An 18,829-nucleotide genomic window follows, 5' to 3' on the forward strand; every position below is an offset into this window, starting at 1 on the left:
TCAGTGCGTTTCTGCAGGGCGATGGACTTCGACCATGGATTCAAACCCGAGAACGGTCTGTAATCGTGCCGTGCCAAACCAGGCTGGAGTGGAAATATAACTGGAACCGTTCTTAGAACCGTTCGGGCCAATGGTGGAAAAGCGGCTATTGATGGCTCTGGTCATATTGATTGAGTTTACTGTCCACCTACACCATTAAATCTGTTACTTGTGCGATCTAGAGTTTCAAATAATTCAGCAACGGTAACTATAAGCAATGTTTCATTTTTCTAGAACAAAAATATTGTTCATCATTCTGCCTTTGGAATATATGGATAGATGGATGGATGGATGGATGGATGGATGGATGATGGATGGATGGATGGATGGATGGATGGATGGATGGATGGATGATGGATGGATGGATGGATGGATGGATGGATGGATGGATGGATGGATGGATGGATGAATGGATGGATGGCTGATGGATGGATGGATGGATGGATGGATGATGGATGGATGGCTGATGAATGGATGGTTGATGGATGGATGGATGGATGGATGGATGGATGGATGGATGGATGGCTGGCTGATGAATGGATGGTTGATGGATGGATGGATGGATGGATGGATGGATGGATGGATGGATGGATGGATGGATGGATGGCTGATGGATGGATGGATGGATGGATGGATGGATGGATGGATGGATGGATGGATGGATGGATGTTTGGCCTGATTTTAACTAACATCGGTCAATTCCGATAATCAAAATGAACCCAAAATAGTAATTAACTTATTTATTGTTTAATATATAATTAAATAACAAACATTTATTAAATTGCTTAATAATTGTTCACTTTTTGATTATTATTGTTGCCTCTAGTAATTATGTGTCTGATTTTTAATTTCAACTTATTTTGTGTTCATTTTAAGCCAGCCATACAGTAACTGTGAAACAAGTAACATTTAACCCAACCACTGGGTTTGTCCATATTTACCCCAGCATTTTTTTTAGAGTGTACTAATCAAACTTTTGTTTTTACTAAGTTGAACTAACCAAAATTGCAATAAAATAAGCTTGCCTTCAATCAATCAATCAATCAATCAATCAATCAATCAATCAATCAATCAATCAATCAATCAATCAATCAATCAATCAATCAATCAATCAATCAATCAATCAATCAATCAATCAACCAACCAACCAATCAATCAATCAATAAATCAATAAATCAACCAATCATCCAATCAATCAATCAACCAATCAACCAATCATCCAATCAATCAATCAATCAATCAATCAACCAATCAACCAATCAATCAATCAATCAATCAATCAATCAATCAACCAACCAACCAATCAATAAATCAATCAATAAATCAACCAATCATCCAATCAATCAATCAATTAATCAATCAATCAACCAACCAATCAATCAATAAATCAATCAATAAATCAACCAATCATCCAATCAATCAATCAACCAATCAACCAACCAATCATCCAATCAATCAATCAATCAATCAACCAATCAACCAATCAACCAATCATCCAATCAATCAATCAATCAATCAATCAATCAATCAATCAATCAATCAATCAACCAACCAACCAACCAACCAACCAATCAATCAATAAATCAACCAATCATCCAATCAATCAATCAACCAATCAACCAATCATCCAATCAATCAATCAATCATTACTGCCACTATTGATCAATTTAATGCACAAAATACAGCAGTGGATATATATATATATATATATATATATATATATATATATATATATATATATATATATATATATATATATATTTATATGACACTGGCAATGTTCTTGCTTACATTCAACATTAATTCAGTTAATGAGCCTCATTCATGAAACACAAGCAGAACGGATTTCTGCGTAAATCATTCCAACAACAATTCTTACATAAATTGGAGCATTCAATGTAATTTACATAAGAAAGGTTTCACAAATGATTAACAGAGACATTTCTTCATGAATGAGGGCCATTGTCACTGTGCTGACAGTTCTTCAGTGTCACTCTGTAACTGCGCCTGTTAACTAACATGACTCTTCATTTTTTAATTTGCCTAACCCTTTTTTCCTATTGATAGCAACCAGATGCCCATTAAAAGGTGGAAAATATTTCTTATGCTTGTTGAGAAGATGTGCCTGGAGTGTAAAACTAATGTATGTGTTCCACGTTCCAACTGTATCATTTGTCATGACACAATGAAACATGTTGAATTGTGTGGACGTCATTTATAGATAAGTGGTCATATCAGCCTAGCACTCATTATTTCCAGTATATAATTCAATGAATCGCCATGTGGCAAGGTATTTGCTATACATAAAGAAGTTATTTTATAGGTTTTAGTGAAAATGGCCAGATGGAAGGAGCTGTACTCTGCAAACATACAGGATATTGTTGAAAATGTCTAAATCAGGTCAGTTGGTTTTGGATATGAATGGACAGAATGTAAAGTGGTCAAGAAAGACTAGTGAGAATTTTGACCAGCTCAAAACAGCTTCCAAAGACCTCGACGAGACATCTGACCTCCAGTTCCATCTGTAAGAGTCTGGGTTGAGAGGTTGTGTCAGTATCAGTATCAGTAAAGAAACCATTTATTCGTTTTATCTACTACAAAAACACCTTGCATTTGGCAAAGAAAATAAGGACTGCCGTGTGGAAGATTGCAGTCCGACAAGTCAAAATTGAACAACCTTTTCAGGTATGTTAGTAGGAGACGACTGGAGTGGTTTAACACCAAGAGCATGAGTGGCGCCATTAGGCACGGCAGGGGAAACATACTGGTACTGGCACTTTGAAAATGGACCAATACTTGGGAATCCTGCTGAACACAATGTAGTTAAGTATGGAGGATCTGTTTGGAGATCAAATGTGTATTTTCCAACATGATAACGATCCCAAACACACAGTTCATGCAACTCAATGAAATTGTTCATGCTCAACATTTTGAAGTCTTCACGTGACCTCCTCTGTTGTGATAAGTCTTCCAATGGAGGTCAATTTTGGGAAGAACTTTAGGAGGATTGGAAAGAAGATAAACACGACACACGCACAAACTTTAGTGAGTCGATTCCCTGCCGTTATCAAATACAAGAGAAAACCAACAAAATATTTATAGCTGATTGCATTTCAGTCAATGAATGCTCAAACATCCTCCTCCAGACATCATTTTTGGTCACCACAGTATGCATATATACATTCTCAATCTATACATCTCGACTAGTTAATGCATTAGCTAACATGAACTAACAATGAGATTTTTTAAAGAATTTATTCATCTTTGTTAACATTAGTCAGGTCATATATCCAGGTGTCACATGTTTGCCTCCATCTCCATGCACAGCATGGCTTTTGTTCTTGTTTTTCCTCATTTTGTTTGCCTACTGGTCCCTGCTGAAATCTCAGCTTGTGCTAATGAACTATCAGCTCTCATATGATCGTCTAATCAGCCCTTGGTGGGACAGTGAGTGAGTGTCAGAGATCCTGCACTGTGTGCTTTCATCATGACACCGGTGAGAGTCTGATTATCAGCTGCATGAGGAGGATCATTATTGTGCTCTTCACAGCCATCATGCTTGTGTTGTTATTTAAGGAAGTTTTACCATAAAAGATGATCATAATTTTTAGCGAACTCAGAATGATAAGAGTGAGGAATGACAGTGAGCTTATATGAGAATGTCATCTTGAAGTGACACAACTGAACTCGTCAAATCCATCAACGAGACTTGCTGAAGTTTGTGCTTCTGTTTTCATCTGTAGGATGACATTATTGATGAACTGGAATTTTTAAAAAGTCTAACGAGATAGAAAGTGATGATTGAGAACAGGGGAAAAACGCACTACTTAATAGTTTTGCTTATGGAGCTGCATAGCTGCAGACCAGTCAGGGTGTCCATGCTGACCCCTGTCCACCGCCGAAAGAGCCAACAGTGGACACGTGAGCATCAGAACTGGACCACGGAGCAATGGAAGAAGATGGCCTGGTCTGATGAATCACGTTTTCTTTTACATCACGTGGATGGCCAGGTGTGTGCGCGCCACTTACCTGGGAAACACATGGCACCAGGACGCACTATGGGAAGAAGGCGAGCCGGCAGAGGCAGCGTGATGCTTTGGGAATGTTCTGCTGGGAAACCTTGGGTCCTGCCATCCATGTGGATGTTACTTTGACACGTACCACCTACCTAAGCATTGTTGCAGACCATGTACACCCTTTCATGGAAACGGTATTCCCTGGTGGCTGTGGCCTCTTTCAGCAGGATAATGCTCCTGCCACAAAGCAAAAATGGTTCAGGAATGGTTTGAGGAGCACAACAACGAGTTTGAGGTGTTGACTTGGCCTCCAAATTCCCCAGATCTCAATCCAATCGAGCATCTGTGGGATGTGCTGAACAAACAAGTCCGATCCATGGAGACTCCACCTCACAACTTACAGGACTTAAAAGATCTGCTGCTAACATCTTGGTGCAGATACCACAGCACACCTTCAGAGGTCTAGAGGAGTCCATGCCTCAACAGGTCAGGGCTGTTTTGGCATCAAAAGGGGGAAAAACACAATATTAGGAAGATGGTCAGGTGGCCTAATCGATGTATATAAAAAAAATAAATTAAAAAAAAACATATATATATATATATATATATATATATATATATATATATATAGAGAGAGAGAGAGAGAGAGAGAGAGAGAGAGAGATTTGTTACACTGTTCATTTAAATTTAAGTTATGTTATAATATTTGAGAATATTTTCTTCTATTATACAGATGTTTTTATTTTTGTTTTATGTATATATGCTTTGGCAATATTGTATTATTTACAGTCATGACAATAAAGCAATTTTTGAATTTGAATTTGAAAGAGAGATGCACCGATATATCTGCCAATAATCGGTATCGGCCGATAGCCGATAGTGTGAAAATTTGCTTTTATCAGCCGATACCGATTATTGGCAGATATATTGGAGCATCTCTCTCTCTCTAGTATAGTTTAAAAACAACCGATAGTCAATGCCGATATATCCTGTCAATCAAAAGAGGGCAGAAAAATGCACTGAATTTGTGATTTGTGTAAATAAAATGCTAAGAAACCAGTTTGATGTTCAATATTAATAGTAATAATATTAATTAATATCATTCAGAAAGTTACGAAATATTAACTTAAACTTAAAGCACTAAAATGATTACATTTGCACTATGATTCTGCATCCCATTTGCCACCTGAATTAGAATTAGAATTACAAAAGAAATGGGTCTTTAGTGGTGCACAATTCAACGGAGAGCACACTTTGTAGAACACAATGCTAAACTGAGCTGGAGAGAGACTGCAACTCTTCTGTAATAGATGAGCACTGAATCACCGCCGAACGGCCTGATTATGGAGAGAAAGTTTTCACGGCACACTTGAAAGGGGTGATTTGCATCACGGTTGGGATGAATGTACTCCTATACATGCAGTAAATACAGAGAATGAGAGGACATGAGGGGGAATGAGCCGTCCGCGGCCCTGTCCCATGATTTGAGCGGGGAGTCGGACGCACGGCATCAGAATAGCGAGGTGTGGCTGATGACTATGTGTTTTCAATGCATATATTCGCATTGCATCTCTCTGCTTTTGCAAACGGGGGATGTTCGTGCTGCTGAATTCACATTTGATGCTCTCCTTCCTAATGAAGTGCCGGCATGAGTGCAATTCACCTCGAGTTTAACTGCGCCGAACTTATTAAAAATGTATCCAGCGATACTAAGATTGAGCTCTCGATACAAGAGGCATTTTGCAGCTCTAGTGTTCTAGTTTCAATCTTCTGTCGCCGATTGCTATTTACCGCGAGGGTATTACCACACTTACACGAGGGCCGCTCTTCAGATCCAGGGAGCAATTTCCTTTTAAATAACCTGCGTTAAAAGACAGATGACTCTCATTCTGCGAACTGTAATTCGATGTTGTTACATCACAGTCTTTGTCGCTCGAATCCTCCACCGAGGATCTGAGAGATTGAGCACGCCGTCACGTATCAATTATTTCCCGGCGGCGCCTTTTACCCTCGCCACGATCGCAATCTGAAGCAGGCGCTTAATACAGTTGCAGCTTTCCACGGCAGAATGATCCACACATCAGCGCTGAGACGTGACACATCTCTCTGGCACCTCCAGCCCTCAGAAGTTCAGCTACAAAAAGCTCTTTGTGTCAACAGAAGTCGTCGATTCATGTAGGAGAAGGCGTACAGTCTTTGAGAGACTCGGGGAACATCTCGGCCCACTGACAGCCCCAAAAGACCCACTTGCCGAGAAGCTTTTAACCGTGTCAGTCTGACGGGGAAGATGAGCGACTGTTGCCTCACGATATTCACACCTACAGTAAGATTCACACAACATATGTCTGCTTGAGTCAGAGCTCTCAGAATAGAAGGAAGGTGGACGTGGGTGGTGTGGCATTGCAGCTGAAACGGGTTGGTAATCAGAAGGTTGCTGGTTCGATTCCAGCATTGAGCGAGTCACTTAACCCCGAGTTACTCCAAGAGGACTGAACCTGTACGGCTCTTTGGAGAAAAACGGCAGCTAAATGACTACCTGGATGTTCATTATAACAGGCTCAGGCAGAGCGAAGCAGTTCATTCACACCTGCAAGAGCAGAGCTTAAAAAGAGAGATGGGTTCTCAAAGGTTTTACAACCTCATGTTCAGCAGTTCATGAAGCATGCGGCGTTTTCTGCATACGTACAAAACAGGACCCCCAATAATGACCTAACATGATCTCTGAGGTAAAGTATTCGTCGATGCAAAAATGAAAATTCTGTGAAATGTAAAAGAAGATAACTTGAAGAATGTCGATAACCAAACAGTTTTTTTGACACATTGTATTTTTTGTTCATACAATAGAAGTCAATGGGAATCAAAATGGTTTGGTTACCAGCATTCTTCAAAATACATTCTTTTATGTTCTGTAGAAGAAAGAAAGTCATACAGGTTTGGAACGACAGGAGGGTGAGTAAATGATGACAGGATATTAGTTTTTGCATTGACGATCCCTTTAAAGGGAAGCAGCTGTGCTGATTTATATTTTTGTGGAAACTGTGAGACATTTTCTTTTTCAGGACTCTTTGATGAATAGAAAGTTCAAAAGAACAGCATTTATTTGAAATACAAATCTTTTGTAACAGTGTAAATGTCTTTACTGTCACTTTTGATCAGACAGATGATAGATAGATAGATAGATAGATAGATAGATAGATAGATAGATAGATAGATAGATAGATAGATAGATAGATAGATAGATAGATAGATAGATAGATAGATAGATAGATAGATAGATAGATAGATAGATAGATAGATAGATAGATAGATAGATAGATCAAAATGCTGGGTTAGAAAATGACACAGGAAGAGGAAACTACTGGGAAACAACAAAGCACTTTCAAAACAAAACACACAAGAAAACAGAAGATAAAGAAAACCGTACATCTCCTCTGGTTGCTCTAAACAGCAACTTCTCTAGCTGTGATAGATCCGTCCCATAGCAGTACATGCAGCTTCTCATCAGTAACACAGAGAACGTACAGCATTACCAGAGTTCACGTCTTGATCTTATGGTCTCGCTTTTGAGACCTCTGGAAACCACATGAATGTGGCCTCGGTCTGGGTCTCGTTTATTGCTGTCTTGGTCAAGGTCTCAAACTGTGAAGGTTTTCTGTCTCGGCTTATGATCTTGAGTTTATTTTAGCGTGCTTTCTGTTCATGACCCAACACACGCCAAAGAGATCTGTTTTTTATTGACGATGTAGATTTAACCCTGTAAAGCCTGGAAATATTTTATTTTATATATACATACAGTGGCATGAAAAAGTATGTGAACCTGATGATCCATGACTGTTTTTTTATTTTGTGATGGTTGTTCATGAGTCTCTTGTTTGTCCTGAGCAGTTAAACTGAGCTCTGTTCTTCAGAAAAATCCACCAGGTCCTGCAGATTCATCAGTTATCAAGCATTTTCTGCATATTTGAACCCTTTCCAGCAGTGACTGAATGATTTTGAGATCCGTCTTTTCACACTGAGGACAATTGAGGGACTCAAACTCAACTATTAAAAAAGGTTCAAACATTCACTGATGCTCCAGAAGGAAACACAATGCATTAAGAGCCGAGGGGTGAAAACTTTTGAATTCAAATATCAAGGTAAATTGTACCTTAATTTTTCTGCCGGGAAACATGCAAGTATCTACTTTTGCTTCAGAAGGGCAGTACTAAATGAAAAACAATGATATTTAAACAAAATAAGAAAAATTGAGACATCTTCATCCTGTTCAAAAGTGTTTCACCCCCGACTCTTAATGCATCATGTTTCCTTCTGGAGCATCAGTGAATGTTTGAACCTTTTTTAATAGTTGAGTTTGAGTGAAGATGGATCTCAAAATCATTCAGTCACTGCTGGAAAGGGTTCAAATATGCAAAAATGCTTGAAAACTGAAGAATCTGCATGAGCTGGAGGATTTTTCTGAAGAACAGAGCTCAGTTTAACTGCTCAGACAAACAAGAGACTCATGAACAACCATCACAAAACACAAAAACAGTCATGGATCATCAGGTAACCACACACAGTATTGAGAATCAATGGTTCACATACTTATGAATGGGGTTATTTTAATAAATTCAGCTAAAATATCTTACTCAGGACAGTACTAAATAAAAAATAACATGCATTTTTTATTATCCCTCTTATTTTATTAAAATTATTCTCATTTTCACAGATTCTGCAAGGGGTTCACATACTTTTTCATGCCACTGTGTGTATATATATATATATATATATATATATATATATATATATATATATATATATATATATATATCTCACTGCGAGTGTTATGGCAGACGAGCAAACCCACCATATTTTTATAGAGACTACTGTTATTTTGTAACGGAATGTAGTTTTAAGAGTTTAGTTTTAAGGCGAAAATATAGTTGTTTAGACCTGCGATTAATATGTCATAAATAGTGCCTAATTTGAAAATTTGTTTAGATGCTTCTGGAGATGTGAGCTCCAGGCCGTCAGCGGTCGTTCAGTGCTCATGTACCCGCAGAGAACAGCTTAATTTCGGCCAGTGTTTCGGGAATTTGCTGCTGGTTCTTATGTAGATAGTGTTTAAACATGAGGTATAATTCATTTTGTGTAAATCAAACGGGCAATCTTTGGTCTTATTAATCTATTACTTGTTCCAGAGCTTATAGATTTGGCTTAAGAACTATATTAAGTTTCATAACTTTATATTTGTATTGAAATTAAATCCTGTACTAACTAGAGTGCTGCTTTGACTGAACTGTTTGCTTGTTTATTTCCTATTTTACTTATTATACTGCTATAATGACTATTGTTGTTCATTTAAATATTACTGATCAATAAATAATATTTTATATAAATAACATGCCATATTTTTTGGTATTGAGAAAGAGTCTGTTAGTGATTTCAACTTCAGTGAAAGTTATATTATTGTGTCATTAGATGACAGCAAATATTGTTTTTTTTTAAGTGAGTCAGTCGCAAAGACTTTTATATTGAAATGGACTGAAACAAAGAAACAAGGACATTGTTTTTACTTTAAACAACATCTTACGAGACGCAACTGACAAATGCATTGACTAGCGCGGTCATGGGAAATCCTCTTAAATATTAAAAGGACAAAGATATCGCTTTCCTCAGTGGATATTCAACCTGATTTTTGTGATTATGAATATAAGATTGACCTGAAGAATATCAGCTACCTATAGCTAATATATATATTTATGAGACATGTGAAGCACAAGCTTAAAGGATTAGTCCACTTTCAAATAAAATTTTCCTGATAATTTACTCACCCCCATGTCATCCAAGATATTCATGTCTTTCTTTCTTCAGTGGAAAAGAAATGAAGTTTTTTTGATGAAAACATTCCAGGATTTTTCTCCTTATAGTGGACTTCAATGGAGCCCAAACAGTTGAAGGTCAAAATTACAGTTTCAGTGCAGCTTCAAAGAGCTTTAAACAATACCAGACGAGGAATCGGGTGTATAGATAGACTGAAAATGCGTCACAGATGTCAATGCACTGCAGAGATTTTCCAATCAGTGAAGTGTTACGATATATATACATATATAATGATGCTATAGTTAGGTTATATAGGTCATAGAAGCCTTCTCTCTATCCACCCGAATGTCAGAAGAGCGTTTACTGTCGGGGTTATCATCACACTAACTGTGTATCAGCACATTTATCACTGAACATGGATCTTCTACTTTATGACTGGCACCTTGTTAAACTGGCATACCTGAACGTGACACACACACACACACACACACACATACACACAGCTGTTGAGTGATGGAGCATTTGAGGTGTAATTGCTCTGATAAATCTTGATTAAACACCACAGATGTGCCGTGTGTGCTCATGTGATCATACTGTCAAAACAGCTTATCTTCAGAAGTAACAGGGTATTTTTTGAATTTGAAGTAGAAACGTGGTCCTACTTGACAGACAGACCTGAAAAAATAAAATAAAATGTGATAAAAGTGATAAAAAAAGGAAGTGTAACAATTTCATGCAGACCTTTAGCTGATTTTATTACTTGTTATTTTTGTCTTGTTTTCCAGCTCAAATATCTAAACATTCTTAAATAAAGATACATTTACTTGAGAAGCAAAATGACATAAGATATTGTTCTCTGATATTGTTTTCTTAAAGAGGACATATTATTCCTTTTTACAATGGCTCTATGAAGCCCCTCCTTCTGAAAAGCACAATGTGCTCTGTTTGGTCAGCTGGAGCAGTGTGTTGTGATTGGTCAACTTCTTCGAGTGTGTTTGGAAATGTCCCGCCCCTTACCATAACCACCGGTTTCAACACACTGCTAACTCAACCAGGCCCCACCCCTTTATTTTGGGTGGGAATTATTTAAATGAGGAATATTGTGACGTGTTTGTTGGAAGAAAACTCAAGACTACAATGGAGGCGTTTCAGGGAGTTCAGAAACATTGACACTGATATACTGTAGAGAAGAACTGTTTGCAGAGCTTTTTCATGCTCAAACAACAACATCACACACTAAATAAAGATGTAAAAAAGCATTATAGATGCTCTTTAAGCTCTTTCATTAAAATAAAATGTGGGTTTATGTTTAAAACAAGAAAATATCTGTCAATGGGGTCAGAAAAATAAATTTCAGAGGGAAGTCTGCTTTTATGACCCTATTGCCAGATTGTTTTATTGTTTTAAGTGTGAACTCTCTTAAAACAAGACAAACATACTGAGAAATATATATATTTTTTTTTTCTTCATTGCAGCTGAGAGAGATTGTTGCTGTCACACATCAGGGAGTAAACATCGCTGTGGCCTCATTGCATTTATTGCACTGCAATAACTTTTAGTTTTGTTGTCTCTATTGTAAACTCATGCAAAATCCAGAGAAGGCTGTTATTCAGAAGGTCACCGTGTGTTTCTATTTGCATACTGAAAGAAGAGGACAGAGTGGAAGCTTGCAGAGAGAGAAAACAACATTATAATAAAGACTGAACAATTGGCTATTATCAAGCCCTTATCCTTTTGAATAATTCAGAGAATTCCTCTGTTGACAAATCTGTGAGGAGATTCAATGTACATCATTTTCAAAGAGTAGCATTTAATGTTTTTGCATATGGACGTTTGCTGTGTGTGTGTGTGTGTGTGTGTGTGTGTGTGTGTGTGTGTGTGTGTGTGTGTGTGTGTGTGTGTGTGTGTGTGTGTGTGTGTGCATTAATTACATATTCAGATAAATATGACATTCGCCTAAGATTGGCTTATTTTGGAAAAACAGAAATTTTATTTAGATTTTCTTTAAATGTAAAAATCTCTGGTCTGGACTGTTCTGAAGTCAAAATTCTTTTCTGGTTTGTTCCGGTCTGATTAGATTTGGTCTTTTTGTTTGATCTTAGTCTGTTTTGGTCTGTTTAGAAGAAAACATTCTGTTCTATTCTGAAGTGAACTTTTTTTTCTGAGTTTGTTCTGGTCTGGTTTGGTCTGGTCTGTTTTTCTGATCTTAGTCTGTTCTGGTCCGGTCTGATCTGTTCTCAAGTGAACATTCTGGCCCGGTCTGGTTTGTCAAAAAGTGAACATTTTGATTTGGTAAGTTCTGGTCTAGTTTAATCCAGTCTAGTTTGGTCTGGTCTGTTCTGAAGTGAACATTTGGTTCTGCTAAGTTCTGGTCTGTTTTGTTCTGGTCTTTTTTGAAGTGAACATTCTGCTCTGGTCTGAAATGGTCTGGTCTGGTCTGGTCTGTTTTTTTTCTAATGTGTTTTTCTGATCTTGAAATTAACATTCTGGTCTGGTTTGTTTTGGTCTGTTTCAAAGTCAGCATTTGGTTCTGGTATGTTCTGGCCTAGTTTGGTCTGGTCTGGTTTATTCTGCTCTGTTCTGTTCTGAAGTGAACATTTGGTTGTAAGTTCTGGTCTAGTTTGGTCTGGTCTGGTCTGGTCTGGTTTGTTCTGAAGTGAACATTTGATTTTCGTAAGTTCTGGTCTGGTTTGTTGGATCTGTTCTGAAGTGAACATTTGGTTCTGCTAAGTTCTGGTCTGTTGTGAAGTGAACATTCTGCTCTGGTCTGAACTGGTCTGGACTGGTCTGTTTTTTTTTTTTCTGATGTCATTCTGGTCTGGTTTGTTTTGGTCTGTTTCAAAGTCAGCATTTGGTTCTGGTATGTTCTGGCCTAGTTTGGTCTGGTCTGGTTTATTCTGCTCTGTTCTGTTCTGAAGTGAACATTTGGTTGTAAGTTCTGGTCTAGTTTGGTCTGGTCTGGTCTGGTCTGGTTTGTTCTGAAGTGAACATTTGATTTTCGTAAGTTCTGGTCTGGTTTGTTCGATCTGTTCTGAAGTGAACATTTGGTTCTGCTAAGTTCTGGTCTGTTGTGAAGTGAACATTCTGCTCTGGTCTGAACTGGTCTGGTCTGGTCTGTTTTTTTTTTTCTGATGTCATTCTGGTCTGGTTTGTTTTGGTCTGTTTCAAAGTCAGCATTTGGTTCTGGTATGTTCTGGCCTAGTCTGGTCTGGTTTATTCTGCTCTGTTCTGTTCTGAAGTGAACATTTGGTTGTAAGTTCTGGTCTAGTTTGGTCTGGTCTGGTTTGTTCTGGTCTGTTCTGAAGTAAAGTGAACATTTGGTTTTGCTAAGTTCTGGTCTGGTTTGTTCTGAAGTCAACATTTGATTTTCGTAAGTTCTGGTCTGGTTTGTTCTGAAGTCAACATTTGGTTGTAAGTTCTGGTCTGGTTTGTTCTGAAGTCAACATTTGGTTGTAAGTTCTGGTCTAGTTTGGTCTGGTCTGGTCTGGTTTGTTCTGAAGTGAACATGTGATTTTCGTAAGTTCTGGTCTGGTTTGTTCTGAAGTCAACATTTGGTTGTAAGTTCTGGTCTAGTTTGGTCTGGTCTGGTCTGGTTTGTTCTGAAGTGAACATTTGATTTTCGTAAGTTCTGGTCTGGTTTGTTCGATCTGTTCTGAAGTGAACATTTGGTTCTGGTATGTTGTGGTCTAGTTTGGTCTGGTCTGTTCTGAAGTAAAGTGAACATTTGGTTTTGCTAACTTCTGGTCTGGTTTGTTCGACCTGTTGTGAAGTGAACAATTTGGTTTTGGTAAGGTCTGGTCTGGTTAGTTCTGGTCTGTTTCAAAGAAAACATTTGGTTCTGCTAAGTTCTGGTCTGTTTTGTTCTGGTCTGTTTTTTCTTATGTGTTTTTTCTGATCTTGAAGTAAACATTCTGGTCTGGTTTGTTGTGATGTGTTTCAAAGTCAACATTTGGTTCTGGTCTAGTTTAGGCTGGTTTGTTCTTAAGTGAACATTTGGTTTTGGTATGTTCTGGTCTAGTTTGGTCTGGTCTGGGGTTAGAGTTTTAGGGTAATAGTTGAGTTACTGTTAGAGGTAAAACTAACAATGTAACTACAAGTGTTAATTAAATGCAAGTACTTTAAATGCACCAACATGCAAGTGCATAATAAGTAAATTCAATCAAATGATTAAGGCCACCTGATATGAAGTGTGACCAAAAAAAGCTCTTCAGGTTAGAGGTGCGACGTCTACAATCACAGCACATTAACAGTAAAGGCTTTAATGCATTAAAATGTCAACCAATAACCACTAGAGCCATTAGCATATTCATGATTCGGTAGCGATTATAGTTTGGGGGGACACCCCCAATCCAAGTGGGCCAAATCTGATTTAAATCTACTTCCATGCCAGCGGAGGAACGCGGCACACAGCTGTGAACACTGGCATATGCGCAAACCCGTTTGATAAGGACATTTGCTTAATCGACTCGCCTGTCAAAGCAAATATTCCTCCTCACTACCTGCTGCCGCACTCCCTCTCTCTCTCTTTCCTCCTTTTCTCTTTCTGTGCACTGAAATTTTCTCCCCTCAAAGCCAATTTGCAGACTCGGGTTAAGTAAACACCTGTTTCCTGCAAAACTCCCCGGAGGCCTCGCCAGACAATTTACACCACTAACAAGCACAGGAATACACCAGAGAGCCAGAGATGCAGTTGCTTTCCATTTATTTTTGCTTCAGAGGGATGAACGCTGGCTGATCGACCAATTAATGTGTGACCGAGCAGGATCCAGTGGTCAGTGTAGCACATGAAGATTTGTCTAAGGATGGATCAGGGCCAGGGCCGATGGGGTCAGTAGCCTTGAGCTGAGAGGACTGACATCCAAAAATAAGACACTGCAAATGTAAAACTGATTTCAAACCGGGCCTGAATGTGCACTAGTGACTGCTGGCACAAAATCAAATAGACAAAGACATGCTTTTATTCCACCTCAGAACTAACAGTGCATTCGCAATATTGCATGCAAGTCTGCATTGTTGTCATCGTTCATTGCTGTACTCCGGTCCTTTTTATTCTAGATGCATTTGCAAAATTAAAAATTGCAATTATGAGAAGCTAAAGTTGTAAGGCACACTTTTGAGATATAAAGTCGCGATTATGAGGAAAATGTCTAACGTGAATTCACAAATGCAATATTTTCTTCTTTAAATATTGTGTGGGATGAAAAAGAAGCCTACAAAGAGAACATATTGCGACTTATTTTAGGCCTTTAAACTCTGTGTTTAAATAATTTTGTATTCTTGGCCTTGACCTGATCCAACTCTATAAAGAGCCAAGAACAAAGAGGATTTATGATCACAGTCAGGAAACCGGAGATAAAATACACAGACCTCCAGTGCGTCACTGACTTCAGTTCATGTTACAAAGAACTTTTAGAGCCTGTCTTTTACTACAATTCTTCCCCTTGTGAAAAGGAAGTGTGCCTAATTTTTTGGATGTGCAGTTGTAGTGTACTTCAAAAAAAACTGTACTTGCAGATAATATAATATTAATGAAATAAAAGACCGTTTAAAGAGAGCACACTCTCATGTTCCTTAAACTTAATAACGTCAAATTAATCATGTAAAAGTTTTACTTTAAAGTACATTTTATATTATAATGTCATGTCATGCTTTAATGAAGTAGGCTACACTTACACTAAAGCACATGTAAAATATTTGATTATAATTTTAACTGTAGTGTGTTATTCAATATTACATTTAAAGTTAATATAGGCTATTTTAAGTGTGCTAAATTGCAACATCTTGATGAAGCTCAAACATGCTGCGTAACACGAGAATAAACCTCATTGGTTCTTGCGGAAGATCAAACATAATGCGTAACACGACAATGAATATGAAGGTATATTTGGTGCAAAACAACTGAGCAGCTGTGACAGTGGAATTTGTAGAGAATAGCCACACAGTGTATCAGTAAATTTGAAGTGACAGAGAAAAATTTAAGAGTTGCAAACTTGTAGATTTTTTTTCTCTCCACAAACACAACACAACAGTTACACGTTCTTAAATTCTTCATTGCAGATGCATCCTGTTCTACAAAACACAAATTAAGAAACTCGTACGCTCACATTTGTGCTACAGTTGAGCAGTGAATATGGTGCAAAACGCATTCACACACCCGCATCAAAAAATGCACAGATCAGTATGTGAATTCATCAAATGAGAGTTGCACACTTGTAGATTTTTTTTTCTTGGATATTTTTCTAGCACAAGTACATAAATACAACTGATTGAATCTGCTGTGACGAGTGTCAGGTTTTGCGCACTCTCCCTTTTGCACCATATGCAGGTGCTGGTCATATAATTAGAAAATCGTGAAAAAGTTCATTTTTTTTTTTTGTAAATTATTTTTAAAAATGAAACTTTCATTTATACTAGATTCCCTACATGTAAAGTAAAACATTTCAAAAGTTTTTTTTTGTTTTTGTTTTGCTTTTTTAATTTGATTAGAGCGTACAGCTAATGAAAGTCCAAAATCCAGTATCTCAAAATATTAGAATATTTACATTTGAGTTTCATTAAATGACCATCCCTACAGTATAAATTCCGGGTATCTCTTGTTCTTTGAAACCACACTAATGGGGAAGACTGCTGACTTGGCAATGGTCCAAGAGACAATCATTGACCCTCCACAAAGAGAGTAAGTCACAGATGGTCATTACTGAATGGGGTGGCTGTTTACAGAGTGATGTATCAAAGCATATTAAATGCAAAGTTGACTAGAAGGAAGAAACTGGTTAGGCAAAGGTGCACAAGCAACAGGGATGACCACAAGCTTGAGAATACTGTCAAGTAAAGCTGATTCAAACACTTGGGAGAGCTTCACAATGAGTCGAATGAAGCCAGAGTCAGCGCATCAAGAGCCACCACACTCAGACATCTTCAGGAAAAGGACTACCAAGCCACTTCTGAAACAGAAACAACGTCAGAAGCATCTTACCTGGGCTAAGGAGAAAAAGAACTGGACAGTGAACAGTGGTCAAAAGTCCTCTTTTCAGATAAAAGTAAATTTTGCATTTCATGTTGAAATCATGGTCCCAGAGTCTGAAGGAAGACTGGAGAGGCACAGAATCCAAGCTGCTTGAAGTCTAGTGGGAAGTTTCTGAAGTTAGTAATTATTTGGGGGGCTGTGACATCTGCTGGTGTTGGTCCATTGTGTTTTATCAAGTGCAAAGTCAATGCAGCCATCTTCCAGGAGATTTTAAAGCACTTTATGCTTCCATCTGCTGACAAGCTTTATGGAGATGCTGATTTCCTTTTCCAGCAGGACTTTAGCACCTGCCCACAGTGCAAAAACCACTTCCAAGTGGTTTGCTGACCATGATATTACTGTGTTTTATTGGCCAGCCAACATGCCTGACCTGAATCTATGGGATATTTTCAAGAGAAAGATGAGAAACAGTCGATCCAACAATATACAGATAATCTGAAGGCTCAGTAGTGCCTCAGCAGTGCCACAGGCTGATCACTTCCATGCCACACTTCACTGATGCTGTAATTTGTGCTAGGAGCAAGTCATTTGCTGTAATATGTGCTGCCGACCAAGTATTGAGTGCACAAATTAACATACTTTAAAGAACTTGAACTTTTCTGTTTTGAAAATCCATTTTTTGATTGATCTTAGGAAATATTCTAATATTTTGAGATACTGGATTTTGGACTGTCATGAGCTGTACGCTCTAATCATCAAAATTAAAAAAAAAAAAAAAAAAAAAACTTTTGAAACTTTTTACTTTACATGTAGGGAATCTAGAATATATGAAAGTTTCATTTTTAAAAATAATTTACAATAAAAAAATGAACTTTTTCACGATATTCTAATTATATGACCAGCACCTGTATCTGTGGAAATGTGGAGCAAAAGTGAGCTGTGCATCTGTAGAGGCAGCGGCGGGCGCTGTTCTGAGATCAGAGAATTTCGGCCAATCAGAAGAGCTAGTTGGGGTCGCTGGTATGGAAGCCCGTTTCTGCCACCGTTAAGTAAAAAATATGATTCTTTAAGTCATAATAATGAGAAACTTCTACACATGCGCAAAGCAGCGGAGAAGAAGGGTGTGACACAATAGCGACATCTGCTGGTCAAAGCCGTGTACATGCGAGAACAGCAAACATGGCACGTTCTGCAAAACAGTTGTTTTCGTTAAAATCTGTGTAATCTACAAAGTGCAGTCTATAGTATCATTAAATAACATCAATTATAAATTTTCAGTGTATCTTCAATACTTTTCCATGCGCACAAGAAGGTGGAACGCAAAGTGGTTTCCGTGGTAATGAACGACACCTGCTTGTGCTCACCGGTGGTGCATGAATGTGATGGCTTACAAAACTATCAGATTTTGTAAACGTATATAATTTTTAAAAATTATATACGTTTTAACCATAGACACTGATCTTGAGCTAGCTCTCTTCTTCTTCTTCTCTATTAGAATTCCGGCAGTGTAGACGCTGCTAAGTGTATTACTGCCCTCCACAGGTCAAAGTTCGAACTAGATTGTCATATACAATATGCTAGTGCAAATATATAACAATTAGTTCAAACTTTGACCTGTGGAGGGCAGTAATACACTTAACAGTAATACACTTAACAGAAATTTGAATACAGTTTTGAAGCCATCAGCTCCAAAAACATTTATCTTGGTCTCCTCACTCCAGAGTACAGAGTCCCAGCAGTCTTCATCTTCGTCAGTATGGGCCCTGGCAAACTCTAGGTGGGATTTTTTGTGCCTGGGCTTTAGGAGAGGCTTCTTTCGTGGACGGCACGCCATTCCTCTGCAGTGTACGCCGTATTGTGTCACGGACCCCAGTTTGGCTTTCTACTTCTTTAGATAACTGCAGTGAACTTGCATGCCAATTTTCTGCAACCCTTCTCATCAGAAGACGCTCCTGTCGAGGTGTTCACTTCCTGGACGACCTGGACGTCTCTGTGAGATGGTTGC

This window comes from Megalobrama amblycephala, linkage group LG4 (genome assembly GCF_018812025.1).
Source record: "Megalobrama amblycephala isolate DHTTF-2021 linkage group LG4, ASM1881202v1, whole genome shotgun sequence".
Classification (NCBI taxonomy): domain Eukaryota; kingdom Metazoa; phylum Chordata; class Actinopteri; order Cypriniformes; family Xenocyprididae; genus Megalobrama; species Megalobrama amblycephala.